We start from the raw sequence: 10,851 nt of genomic DNA, 5'->3' as shown, positions 1-10,851 counted from the left end.
AAATACAGCTCGTTATTTTATTACAACGGCAGACTCTTTCTCAGCAACATGTTTTCACTAATCATACCACGGGTGCTACCAGTACCCTTCATTCCAGGCAATCTTTCCAACAAAGCCTTTTTGGCCTTCTGTATCTTGATTATATTAATTGGAGTCTAACTACTTAGTTTCCTTGACAGCCCAGACCTGTAAGTCACTGGGAATTGTCTGTACCTGGAGGCTAGGGATAAAATTAATAGAAATGTTCTGGTAATGATTTAAGGAGAAAAGAAAAAAAAATCACAAGTGAGAAACTTTAAAGGCAATGGAAGTTTTGCCATTTTGTTTAGCAGGAGGAGTTTGTCCTCAGTATTTCTCAGCTCACTCAGCCAGGACTGAGCAGAAACCCACTAGAAACCTTTACTACTAATGCCACATTGAAGATGGCTGCTGAGCAGCTCATCCAGCCGTGTGTTTATTCGCCCCTCGTGCGGGTTGCGATGATGCTGGTACCCATACAGTGGGCATCACCACCCTGCCTGGGATGGCCAGCCCCGATGGCCAAGGGTCCTCTCGCCGGGGCAGCGCTGCTCCCCCCGCAGAATGCCCAGCTCCGTGCAGGACGCCCCATGGCTCCACTGTGCCCAGCAAAAACTGGTTTTTCAGGCAGAGGTGCCTCAGAGAGTGCTTTGGAAATCACGGTTGTTCTCCCCAGTACCAGCAGTCTGAATTTCAGATGCACCAAGCATCAGCAGCTCCCATTGACAGCTAAAACGCTGTCTGTCTGTACAGTTTCTTAAAAAACAGGAAGTTGTTGGGGTTTTTTTTCTAAAAAAACCCTGAACATCTGCTTGTAAACTGGTGGTAAGGTAGAAAGGAAAGAACTTTCCCAGCTTCCAGCAACTTTAATTAAGATACTGACCTAGACCCTCTGGCATACCTTGGCATGGACGTGGAATTCACCAAGGACCACTGACCCACGGACCGGTCTCAGAACAGTCTGATTTTAAGTGTTCTGTACTTTAAGGTAAGAGACTGCTCCATCTCCTGCCTGTGCTCTCTGCCCTCGCCTGCCTTCGGGCAGCTGTCCCAGGAGCAGAGCCGGACACACCACCAAGAGCTCTACAGGCACTGTGTTCCCTTCAGCTCCTCAATGCCCTTCATGAAGTCTGGATCTTTTCATTTGTGTTTTGTTCCACGCGTGGATTTTGCCAGAAATGGCCAAAGCCATTTCTGACGTGCCATGGCTGGCTGTGGGTAGAGGCTGGAAGGCCATTTGCACATGCAGCCACCTGGTGTGATGGGCATCAACAGCGGTTACCTGCCTGCACTAGGAAGGGATCTGCTCAAAGCCTGTGATCAGGTGTTTCCCAAATAAATCACAGAAGACCAGAATTATGAATTGTATGTCAATGAATCAAGTGAGATGCAAATTGAAACATAAGATTTTTCTCTGTAATGTACAATAAAAATTCAATGGTTAGCAGTTGATACAAAGCATATAAATATGTTTTCAAATAAGTACAACAGCTATGAAATCAGGAATCAGTAAGTCATAATGCATTTCAGCTCAATACTGATGAACCCATTTTTCTGGCACATATGAAATAAGTAGCTCATTTTAATTCTTTATAAATAACAGATAACAGCTTGAGAGGCATGCTCCATGCAATTCATTTTTATGACTCTGTCTCCTCTGCACTTGATGCTCTCATGACATTGGGGTCGGAAGGAGAGGCTGTATTATGCATTCTTGCTTGCTTTTCTACTCTTTGCTGCTTTATAATGTGGCTATCATTAAAAAAAAAAAAAAAAAAGAAAAAAAAGCAGCAATGTAGTGCCTCAGAGTACCAGTTGACTGATGTGACCAGAGATTATGTCATTAGTAACTTTTCTGCAATTTATTTCATATATCTATGCTTTATATCTCTGCTGTTGCTTTCTAATCATCACTCCCACTAGGCATTGTTTTCCTATTGAGGCAGCAGCTAAATGAGCTGAGAATTAGATCTATATTACATCAGCAGTGGGCATTGCAGATATTACCAACACATTAAAAGAGAGATTCAAATGAAGCAAACAAGAACATGTTCTTTCCTATTCTAGAAATTGATCCTGATTCCACAGTTTAGTGGCTGAACAGTGTTCAGGAGGAAAAGATGAGCTTTGTCACAAAACAAGCTATTATATAAGATCATTAACTGAAATAAGATTACTGTTACTCCATAATTTCATTTCTCTTTGCTCTTCTAAGATTGACTAGGCTGGAAAAGGATGGCTACTTTGTTGTGGCAATGCTTTAAGGGTCTAAAATGTAGAAGTCTTGGTTGTCAGGGGATTATATTTTTGCATATAAGGAAGGCCAGCAAAAATAAGCGCTGGCCCACTTTGACAGAGGGACCCCGTGTTTTTCATGCTGACCCAGTGTGGTGCGTGCCCCATCTGTTCAAGAGGCAGAGCCACCACAACACGGGCGTGCATCTTCCTCCTGTTCCTCCAGAAAGGCACTAGACAAAGGAGATGTCAGGGCCTCTGCAGCCCCACAGCATAGTCCCTGCAACACGAGTGAGACAGCATTCAGCACCTCCTGAGTCCTGTGTTCAGAGGGACACAAACCAGAGGTGGCTCTGGGTGGCCTTACGCAGGCTTGACGAGGGTCTAAACGAAGGTGACGAGCTGCACAGCCGACGGCAGCAGCAGCCTAGTGTCTCTTTTTCCACAAGGAAATTGGTATAATAATAATAATAATAATAAAGTCGGGTCTCTATTTGGAGAGAGCTGTCAAGTGTCTCATCTCACCTGGAGGGCCAACCCCCCTTCAGCAGCAGCCGTGAACTCCCGCATGTCCCCCAAGCAGCCTGGCTGGGCAGCCCCCAGCCAGAGCCCTCCCTCCCTCCCGGGCGGTGCAGGGACCGTCCTCCTCCTCACCAGCAGCTGGGCTCCAGCAGCATCCTCCCGGGCACCAGTCCTCCCACCCATAGCACACCTCCACAAGGCCCAGTGGTCTCTTCCCATCTTCCCCAGTTACCTCGGTCCTCCCCACCATGACTCCACCAGAGTGTTGTGCTCTTCAGTGTTTTTCTCTGTTGCTGTATCTCCTCTTACCACAGACATCTACCATCCCCTTCTGTGCACTATGTGGTGTATCACGTCTTTCAGAAAGCTCCTATTCCTGCAAATACCTCTTCCTTCATCTCTCCATAACCCCAGCAGCAGAATACATAGCTACACTTAAAACCTGGAGTACAGTATGCAGCACACAGGACAAAAGCAAGCAAAGCCACAATGGTAAGCCATGCAGCACCGTACACCTCACCCCAGTGCCGCGGGGATGGCAGCAGCCTCCCTTGCTGCAACCAGCTGCCCAGTGGCCGTGGGACCAGCACTGACCCCCGACCCCGGACCATGCTGTGCTGCTGCAGGGACGGGGCCAAAGCTGGGCTGAGCCCCTTGGTGAGGTGCAAGGCAGCAGAGGGACACACAGCTCCCGTAAGGGCAGGAACATGGTCAAAACATCAGTGCCGGTGGCCTGAGCCCTGCTGCTCCATTGCGTCAGCGAGGTCTGGAGCCAGCGTTTGCTGAGGCTCTGTACAGACCCTTGATCACTGCTTATTAAGTTTAGAAAGCAATTAGTTTTCCCCTGTTTCTTAGAGGTTTTAGCATAAGGGAAATGCCTCAGCCTCTGGTATGCACAGCCACAGGAAAGCAAATGCAAAATGACAGCAACCCAACAGAAACAAGGTATGTGTACAGCAAAAAACAGAGTCACAGGAGAGAGGAATTTGTTGTGGGGTGGTTCTGTGGAGCTGCCACATGGATAATGAATGAGGAATGAGTATGTATTAAAAAACTGAATGACATGGCAAAAGTCAGGCACATAAGATTCTCCTTTTTTACACTTTGGCATTGTTTGCTCTGTGACAAAGGCCACCTTGTAATGCTGAGATTGATCTCTTGTAATGCCAAGACTGATCCTCCATCCCTACACCACAGCATACAGCTAAACGGTGTGGGATGTGCAGCACCTGGGCTTAATGCCCCTTCCGGCCTCTGCTGCAGCATCTATGGTTGCTCAATTTCGCATAGAGCTTCTGCAAAGAAATGAACCGTCATACCGAAGTACCACCACATCTGCGCCACCACAACTGCTCTTTGGACACGGAGAGAGTCACAGCAAAACCAGGCGATCGTCAAATGGATTTTCACAGCCTCAGGTCGTGGCTGACCCTTCTGAAAAGGGGCAGAGAAAGGAGCCCTGAGCCGTGGTTACAAAGCGCAGACCCTCAGGAGAGGGGCCCGACCAGGGCCACTGCCCAGGCTCGGCTGGGTCTGCAAAGTGCCCGTTAAACCAACGTGCTTGGGTTTGCCTTGCTAACCGAACAGGATTTAAGGTAAAATTTACAGACAGTAAAATAAAGAGGACTGCATTTGTCAGGTGTAAATAAAATTGTTGGAAACATGGTTAAAAGTAAAAAAAAAAAAAAAACCCAAGAAAAAATGCAAATGAAAGCCTGAACAACTTTGCCTTTTTCTACAGTATTCAGGGAAGAAATGTTAACATCCAGGTGGTGCTGTAGCTGTCCCCTCAGCAGGTTTGGGCCAGTTACATGTTTCAAGAATCCTATTTAGACAATTGTCAAAGAGTGTTCAACCAAAGCTAACTCTAAAATAGCAAATGATAAAGCTGAATGCTTATTCAACTTCTGCCATGTCAGTTCAATCTAAAAATGCTTTCTGAGGTAAAGATAATTTATATCCATGACTTTCCTTTCATACATTTACATACAAATGTTTCACAATAACCTCTAGTAAGCAGACAAAGAGCTTCTGATTTCCTTTGCACTTCACCAGTTAAGTGTTAACGACAGTTTTTTATAACCCTATCTGCAGCTCATTGCATGCTTTAAAGTTCCTTTAATCCAATGTTAAAACAGTAGTAAATGCTTTACCTTACCATTTATAACTCATTAACTCAAGCTTCTCTCTGCTCACTGAAAAGCTGTTGATTTTGCATGGAGCTTCCAACCGTGTATGTAAATTGAATATGCTTAGACCTAAACTCTCGTGTTTTGGTTTGGGGTTTTTTTTGGGGGGGGCATAATTTTGTAATTTTTGTTTTAATTTTTGTTTTTATTATACACATTTTTGTATTTACAAAATTTTACTCTTGTATTTTTAAATTAGAAAAAAATTCAGTGCTTAATAATGGTTGGATTCAATGATCTTAAAGGCCTTTTCCAACACAAACGGTTCAATGATCCTATGTGTTACCTTGGGAAATGGCTGGGGTGGCCCTTGCTCTCAGCTGTGACGCAGCTGTTGTGCCCCGCTCTGCTGTGCCCCTCGTGCCTGCGCCCCCTCAGTTGTGTTTGCACCCTTCTGCCCTCGGAAGATCAGTTAACAGGTGTCAGCACATACTTCATTAAAGGGAAACAGATGCAATAAAAATTGTCCTTGGGACATCCCGGTGGGCAGCCTCCCTCGTTCCTATCCGTCAGTACTCTGACATCAAGGCTTACATCATCCCCTGTGTATGTGTTTCTAACGGCAGCACATGTACCCTGGCTGCAGAGAGACGGAGCCTCCCGTCCGTTACCTCTTCGCCAACAGGTACACCGCCGGTGTGGGTATTTCAATGGTCTTTGGACAGTCAGCACCATCCCAGCTGTGCTGCAGGAGTACGGCGGTGTTGCAGCACAAGCAAGCTATCAGGCTGCAGCAAGGCCTTCGCCATCAGTCAGATTCTACTGTTCATGCTGTGCGTCCTTCCTCCAGAGGTCAGGTCAGGTCCCACTCCTCTTCCTCCTCCCCCTCTCCCCTCTCCGTCCTTCCCTCCTCTCCCCTCCCCCTCTCCCCTCTCCGTCCTTCCCTCCTCTCCCCTCCCCCTCTCCCCTCTCCGTCCTTCCCTCCTCTCCCCTCCCCCTCTCCCCTCTCCGTCCTTCCCTCCTCTCCCCTCTCCTTCCTTCCCTCCTCTCCCCTCTCTCCCTCCCCTCTCCTTCCTTCCCTCCTCTCCCCTCCCTCTCTCCCCTCTCCTTCCTTCCCTCCTCTCCCCTCCCTCTCTCCCCTCTCCTTCCTTCCCTCCTCTCCCCTCCCTCTCTCCCCTCTCCGTCCTTCCCTCCTCTCCCCTCCCCCTCTCCCCTCTCCGTCCTTCCCTCCTCTCCCCTCCCCCTCTCCGTCCTTCCCTCCTCTCCCCTCTCCGTCCTTCCCTCCTCTCCCCGTCCTTCCCTCCTCTCCCCTCTCCTTCCTTCCCTCCTCTCCCCTCCCTCTCTCCCCTCTCCTTCCTTCCCTCCTCTCCTCTCCCCTCCCTCCCTCCCCTCTCCTTCCTTCCCTCCTCTCCCCTCCCTCCCTCCCCTCTCCTTCCTTCCCTCCTCTCCCCTCCCTCCCTCCCCTCTCCTTCCTTCCCTCCTCTCCCCTCCCTCCCTCCCCTCTCCTTCCTTCCCTCCTCTCCCCTCTCTCCCCTCTCCTTCCTTCCCTCCTCTCCCCTCTCTCCCTCCCCTCTCCTTCCTTCCCTCCTCTCCCCTCTCTCCCCTCTCCTTCCTTCCCTCCTCTCCCCTCTCTCCCCTCTCCTTCCTTCCCTCCTCTCCCCTCTCCTTCCTTCCCTCCTCTCCCCTCTCTCCCCTCTCCTTCCTTCCCTCCTCTCCCCTCTCTCCCCTCTCCTTCCTTCCCCTCTCTCCCCTCTCCTTCCTTCCCTCCTCTCCTCTCCCTCTCTCTCTCTCTCTCTCTCTCTCTCTCCCTCCCTCCCTCCCTCCCTCCCTCTCTCTCTCCCTCCCTCCTGACCCCCTCTCCCACACTCCTCAGGGCTATTTAACCACTTAGCAGGAAGGAGCTACAGCTGCACATCATCCATGTCCACCAACCCACTGCCGCTGAGGCAAGGCCACAGCTGCGTGTTATCAGTGCTGATCAACCCTCTGCCTTCACCCCTCTGCAGAGCGGGCAGCTTACACCACTCCCACACAAGAAATGCTCTTCGCTGAGGAGCATGCCCCAAAATACCAGCTGGGTTTGGAGGTAATGCTGAAGACAGTGGAATATCTTTGCCTTTGTTGGTATTTTGGTGAGTCATTTTATGATGCTTTATTTTCCTCCCCATGTGTTACTTATTCAAAGATTTTGAGACAATCTGGATATTCCTGCAAATGTTTTCAGATCCAGCAATAAGGAGCTGAGGAGGAAAAAAAAAAAAAACAAACCCACAGCAAAATATTTGGTTTAATGTTGGCCATCATTCTTCTGTTTCGGAGGCTTGAGTCCTTCCATCAGAGCAGAAATCTGACCAGCTGCTGGCTGTAATGGTGAGCAGCAGCTGATTCCCAGCTGAGCCAAAGTGTAAATATTAGGCAATTAAATTTATACTTACCTGTGTAGTTTTCAGCAGTTCAGTCTGTGTCCACATCTTCTCTTCCCTCTTTTCCTTTTACCATTCCCTTTACTCTTTCCTGCCTCTCCCCATCTGCCAGCTCTCTGCCCCACAGAAGAAGGGGGTCCAGGACCACCTGCCCCGCCACAGCCCATCATTCCCCAAACTTCAACATACAAACTCCAAAGTGGTGGATTGCTCCTGGTCTGCTCCAAGGGATGGTCTCCCGTTCATGCTGCACAAAAAGACGAGGGATCAGGGGTCTGTTCCCCCAGGAGGAGTGGAACAACCTGGCCACAGTGGCCCGGGGAGCCACCTCCTGCCACCTTCCTCTGTCCCTTCGGCGCTTGCACTGATGTTCTCCCTCTTGCCGTTGCCAGCTGAACACGTGCCCGTCTTCCATCACTATCATTCTAGAGATGTGTAAAGGGTGCAAACCAAAATGTCTGCAAATATTTGCTTTAATGTTTAATGAATTTGCTTCAGGCGTTTACCCTGCTTTGGTACCCATGTTCTCCAAGCACACGCGTGAAAGCCTGGCAAATACGATTCAGGGCTGAAGCCATGTTCAGAGCAGGGGTTTTCCCCCAGTCTGACACGCAGCGCTGCCCCGGCAATGCTCACCCCTCCGGCCCCAAATGGACCCGTTATTCAGGCAGCAGAGGATGACCGTTCCTGCTGGGGAGGAAGGGGAAGGGATTCGGCGCCGTTACCCATTGGCACAAAAGCTGCCACTGCCAGAGGTGGTGGCTCAGGGCAGCTACCTGCACCCCTGCGGAAGGCTTCCCCCTCGGGGTTTCCCAGCATCTAGCCAAGAGGAGCGCTTTGCCGTGCAGCTTCCCCCGGTGCAAGGAGGAGCGCAGCCAGCGCTCGGGTCGTTGCTCCTGGCACGGCGGGCATCGCCAGGAGCCCTGCGGCCAGTGCCCCGTGCCGCAGCTAGCCAGGGTAGGAGCACCACAGCTCACAGCTCCCCGAGGGGCTGCCACAGCACCCAGCATTTGCAGAGCACCCGGGAGGAGGCAGATCCCTCAATATTGTTGGCGCCTTCCACTGCGTGAAAGCAGACGGTGTCAGGAGGCTCCATCTGCCCCTCGGGCTGGGCTCCTCTGCTCATTTGTACTCGCCATTAAGGGTCACAGCATCTTCCCAACACGGACTAACCCACAAGGGCACTTAATTATATAGATAACATAGTTTGTGTCACAACTAATCAGGCTTCATGTTACAAAAGAATCTCTTCTGAAGTGAGAGGTTAAACACGTCTTTTTGTGTGAATGACAACATGTGCAGCTACTGAGAGTAAAATTGCCAGAAGTGGGTGTTATACCCACTCCAGAAATCTTTTTTTAAAGGACAGGATTAAATTGAACCACTGACATTCTCAACTCTAGAAATGCAAAAAAACCCCTGTATTTTGTGTGTGGATTTGTAAGGACAAAATAGAATGTATTGAACTCCAGTATATTCAAGAGTGATTAAAATCCATACCTCATCACAAAAAGAGAGCCTGCTATTTTTTCTAGCAAGATTGTAGTGGATTCTAATTCCACTGTTGTGTTACTGAGAACGATGGTGGCACACCGTATATTACTTTTATTCACATTGACTTCCACCTCACTCCACTATAATCAATGTTAAAATTCAAATCAATAAGACTATTTATACGCCTTAAGTTGGGTTCATGCATGAAGGTCACCCATGAATCAGGGCCTAACAGTGTAATCATAAGGCTTCCAAAATAAAATAAATGTTAAAGCATAACCATCTGACCTAAACATACTTTTTATAGCAAGCAATACCCACTCACTATAAATATGGTGAAACCAAAATTAAAGTCTCCCCACAATGGAGTATTTGTTCCTGTTTATTGTGCAGCTGGATCAAGATAAAATAATTGTTGGTTTCCGCAGCCCAGAGGAAACGTGCACGGCACTCGCCTTTCCTCCAGCTGCTTGTGCTTGGATTTCTTTGCACTATATGTGATACTAAAAAGTTTGATCCATGCTTTCCCATAGTGTTTATACATCATTTCCTTTAATAGAGGAAATAAAATGTGAGTGGGTAGTGTGTCTTAAGACAGATTCATTGCCACGTTAACATTAGATGTTATTTTAAAAACTCATAAAATTGACAAGTGGCATGGCTTGATAAGTTGTAATAAAGAATTATTTTTTTTTCTCTGAACGCCAGTTAGAAATAATGTTTACGTCTTCAGACTTACAACCAGAAATTTTTTTGGATATATTTTATAATTTATATAAAAAGAAAGAGGGAGTGCAGTAGTACGCGGCAAGGCCAGATGCCTGGAGATTGCAGCCTGAATGAAGCCATTTAGATTAGGTTTAGCTCCTTTAGTGAGTGGTTCTTGAGACTGAGTAAGAGTGAAAACATACTGGGAAAAAAGGGTAAAAGGTAGAACTCTCTTGTGAGACAGGCTGCCTGATGCTGAATAAAAATAAAAAATACAATTAGCAGCACGATGCTGCCTGGGAAAGCTCTCTGCTGTTGGGCTCAAAGCATGCTGCTGTTTTATTTAACCCAGGGAAAAAAGCAAGCAGGATATGGAGTGGCAATGTAAAAGAAGTCACGTTCCCTTTCACTGCATTCACCTGGACCATTCAGCTGAAATATAATAGTTTCTAGAAGCAGGCTTTCTTCCCCATTGGCATCATAAGATCAGGAAATTTGCCTTACAGAGATCTGCCAACTGTAGGCAGAGAAGTTCACAAAACCAGCCTCCGGAGCGGAGAGCAGCGGTGGCGTTGAAGAGAGGCAGAGCACGGAGCCACGGCGGCAGTGCCCGGTGCAGGATTTAGGGAAGCTGCTCTGGGTATTTCTGCAGAAATCAGACTCCCCAGGCTGTTGAAGCCCCCGTGCCAACGCTGAGCCAGTGCAGGGCCAGCACACCACGGTGTGGGGGACGTGCCAGCAGCCCCCGGCTTTGCATCAGGTGTCTGCATCAGCACACGCTGCAGTGGGGACCGACGGGGCACTTTTTTGTTGCTGCTGTTAAACCAGAGCCCTTCCAACAGCTACGTCTGCCGGGAGGCCTCTGGTTTCTGCATTTAATCCGTGACTGTTCTGTAAGCAGCATTTTGGGAGCTTCCTTCCACGGGTTCCTAACGGAGATGTTGCATGTGCGGCTGCCGCTGATTTGCTAGTCCTTGTGCTCTCCCAGGTGTGCCCGAGTGCCTCTCCACCCAGCGCCATGGGATGCACAGGCAGAATTTTAAACATTTAAAGATTCGGTTTTACCACTGAGACTCGGAAAAAAATTCTGTTTCACTAAAGGGGAGACGTGAAGAAATAATACTAGCACAGCAGTCATCAAGGTTGTGGCAAGAAACATCAATTTCAAAATATTTTTGTTTCTTTTAAAACTAGGACAACACACAATGGGTATTACTTTATGATGGACAAGTTTTGCAGAGCCCTGTGCTTTTATTGACAAGTTCAGAGACAGTCAAATGTGGCAAAATAAGTTTTCATCAGGCATTTATGCTTCCTGGTGT

The sequence above is a fragment of the Falco biarmicus genome, chromosome 11 (assembly GCF_023638135.1).
Source record: "Falco biarmicus isolate bFalBia1 chromosome 11, bFalBia1.pri, whole genome shotgun sequence".
NCBI lineage: Eukaryota > Metazoa > Chordata > Aves > Falconiformes > Falconidae > Falco > Falco biarmicus.
This window is presented reverse-complemented; position numbering follows the sequence as displayed.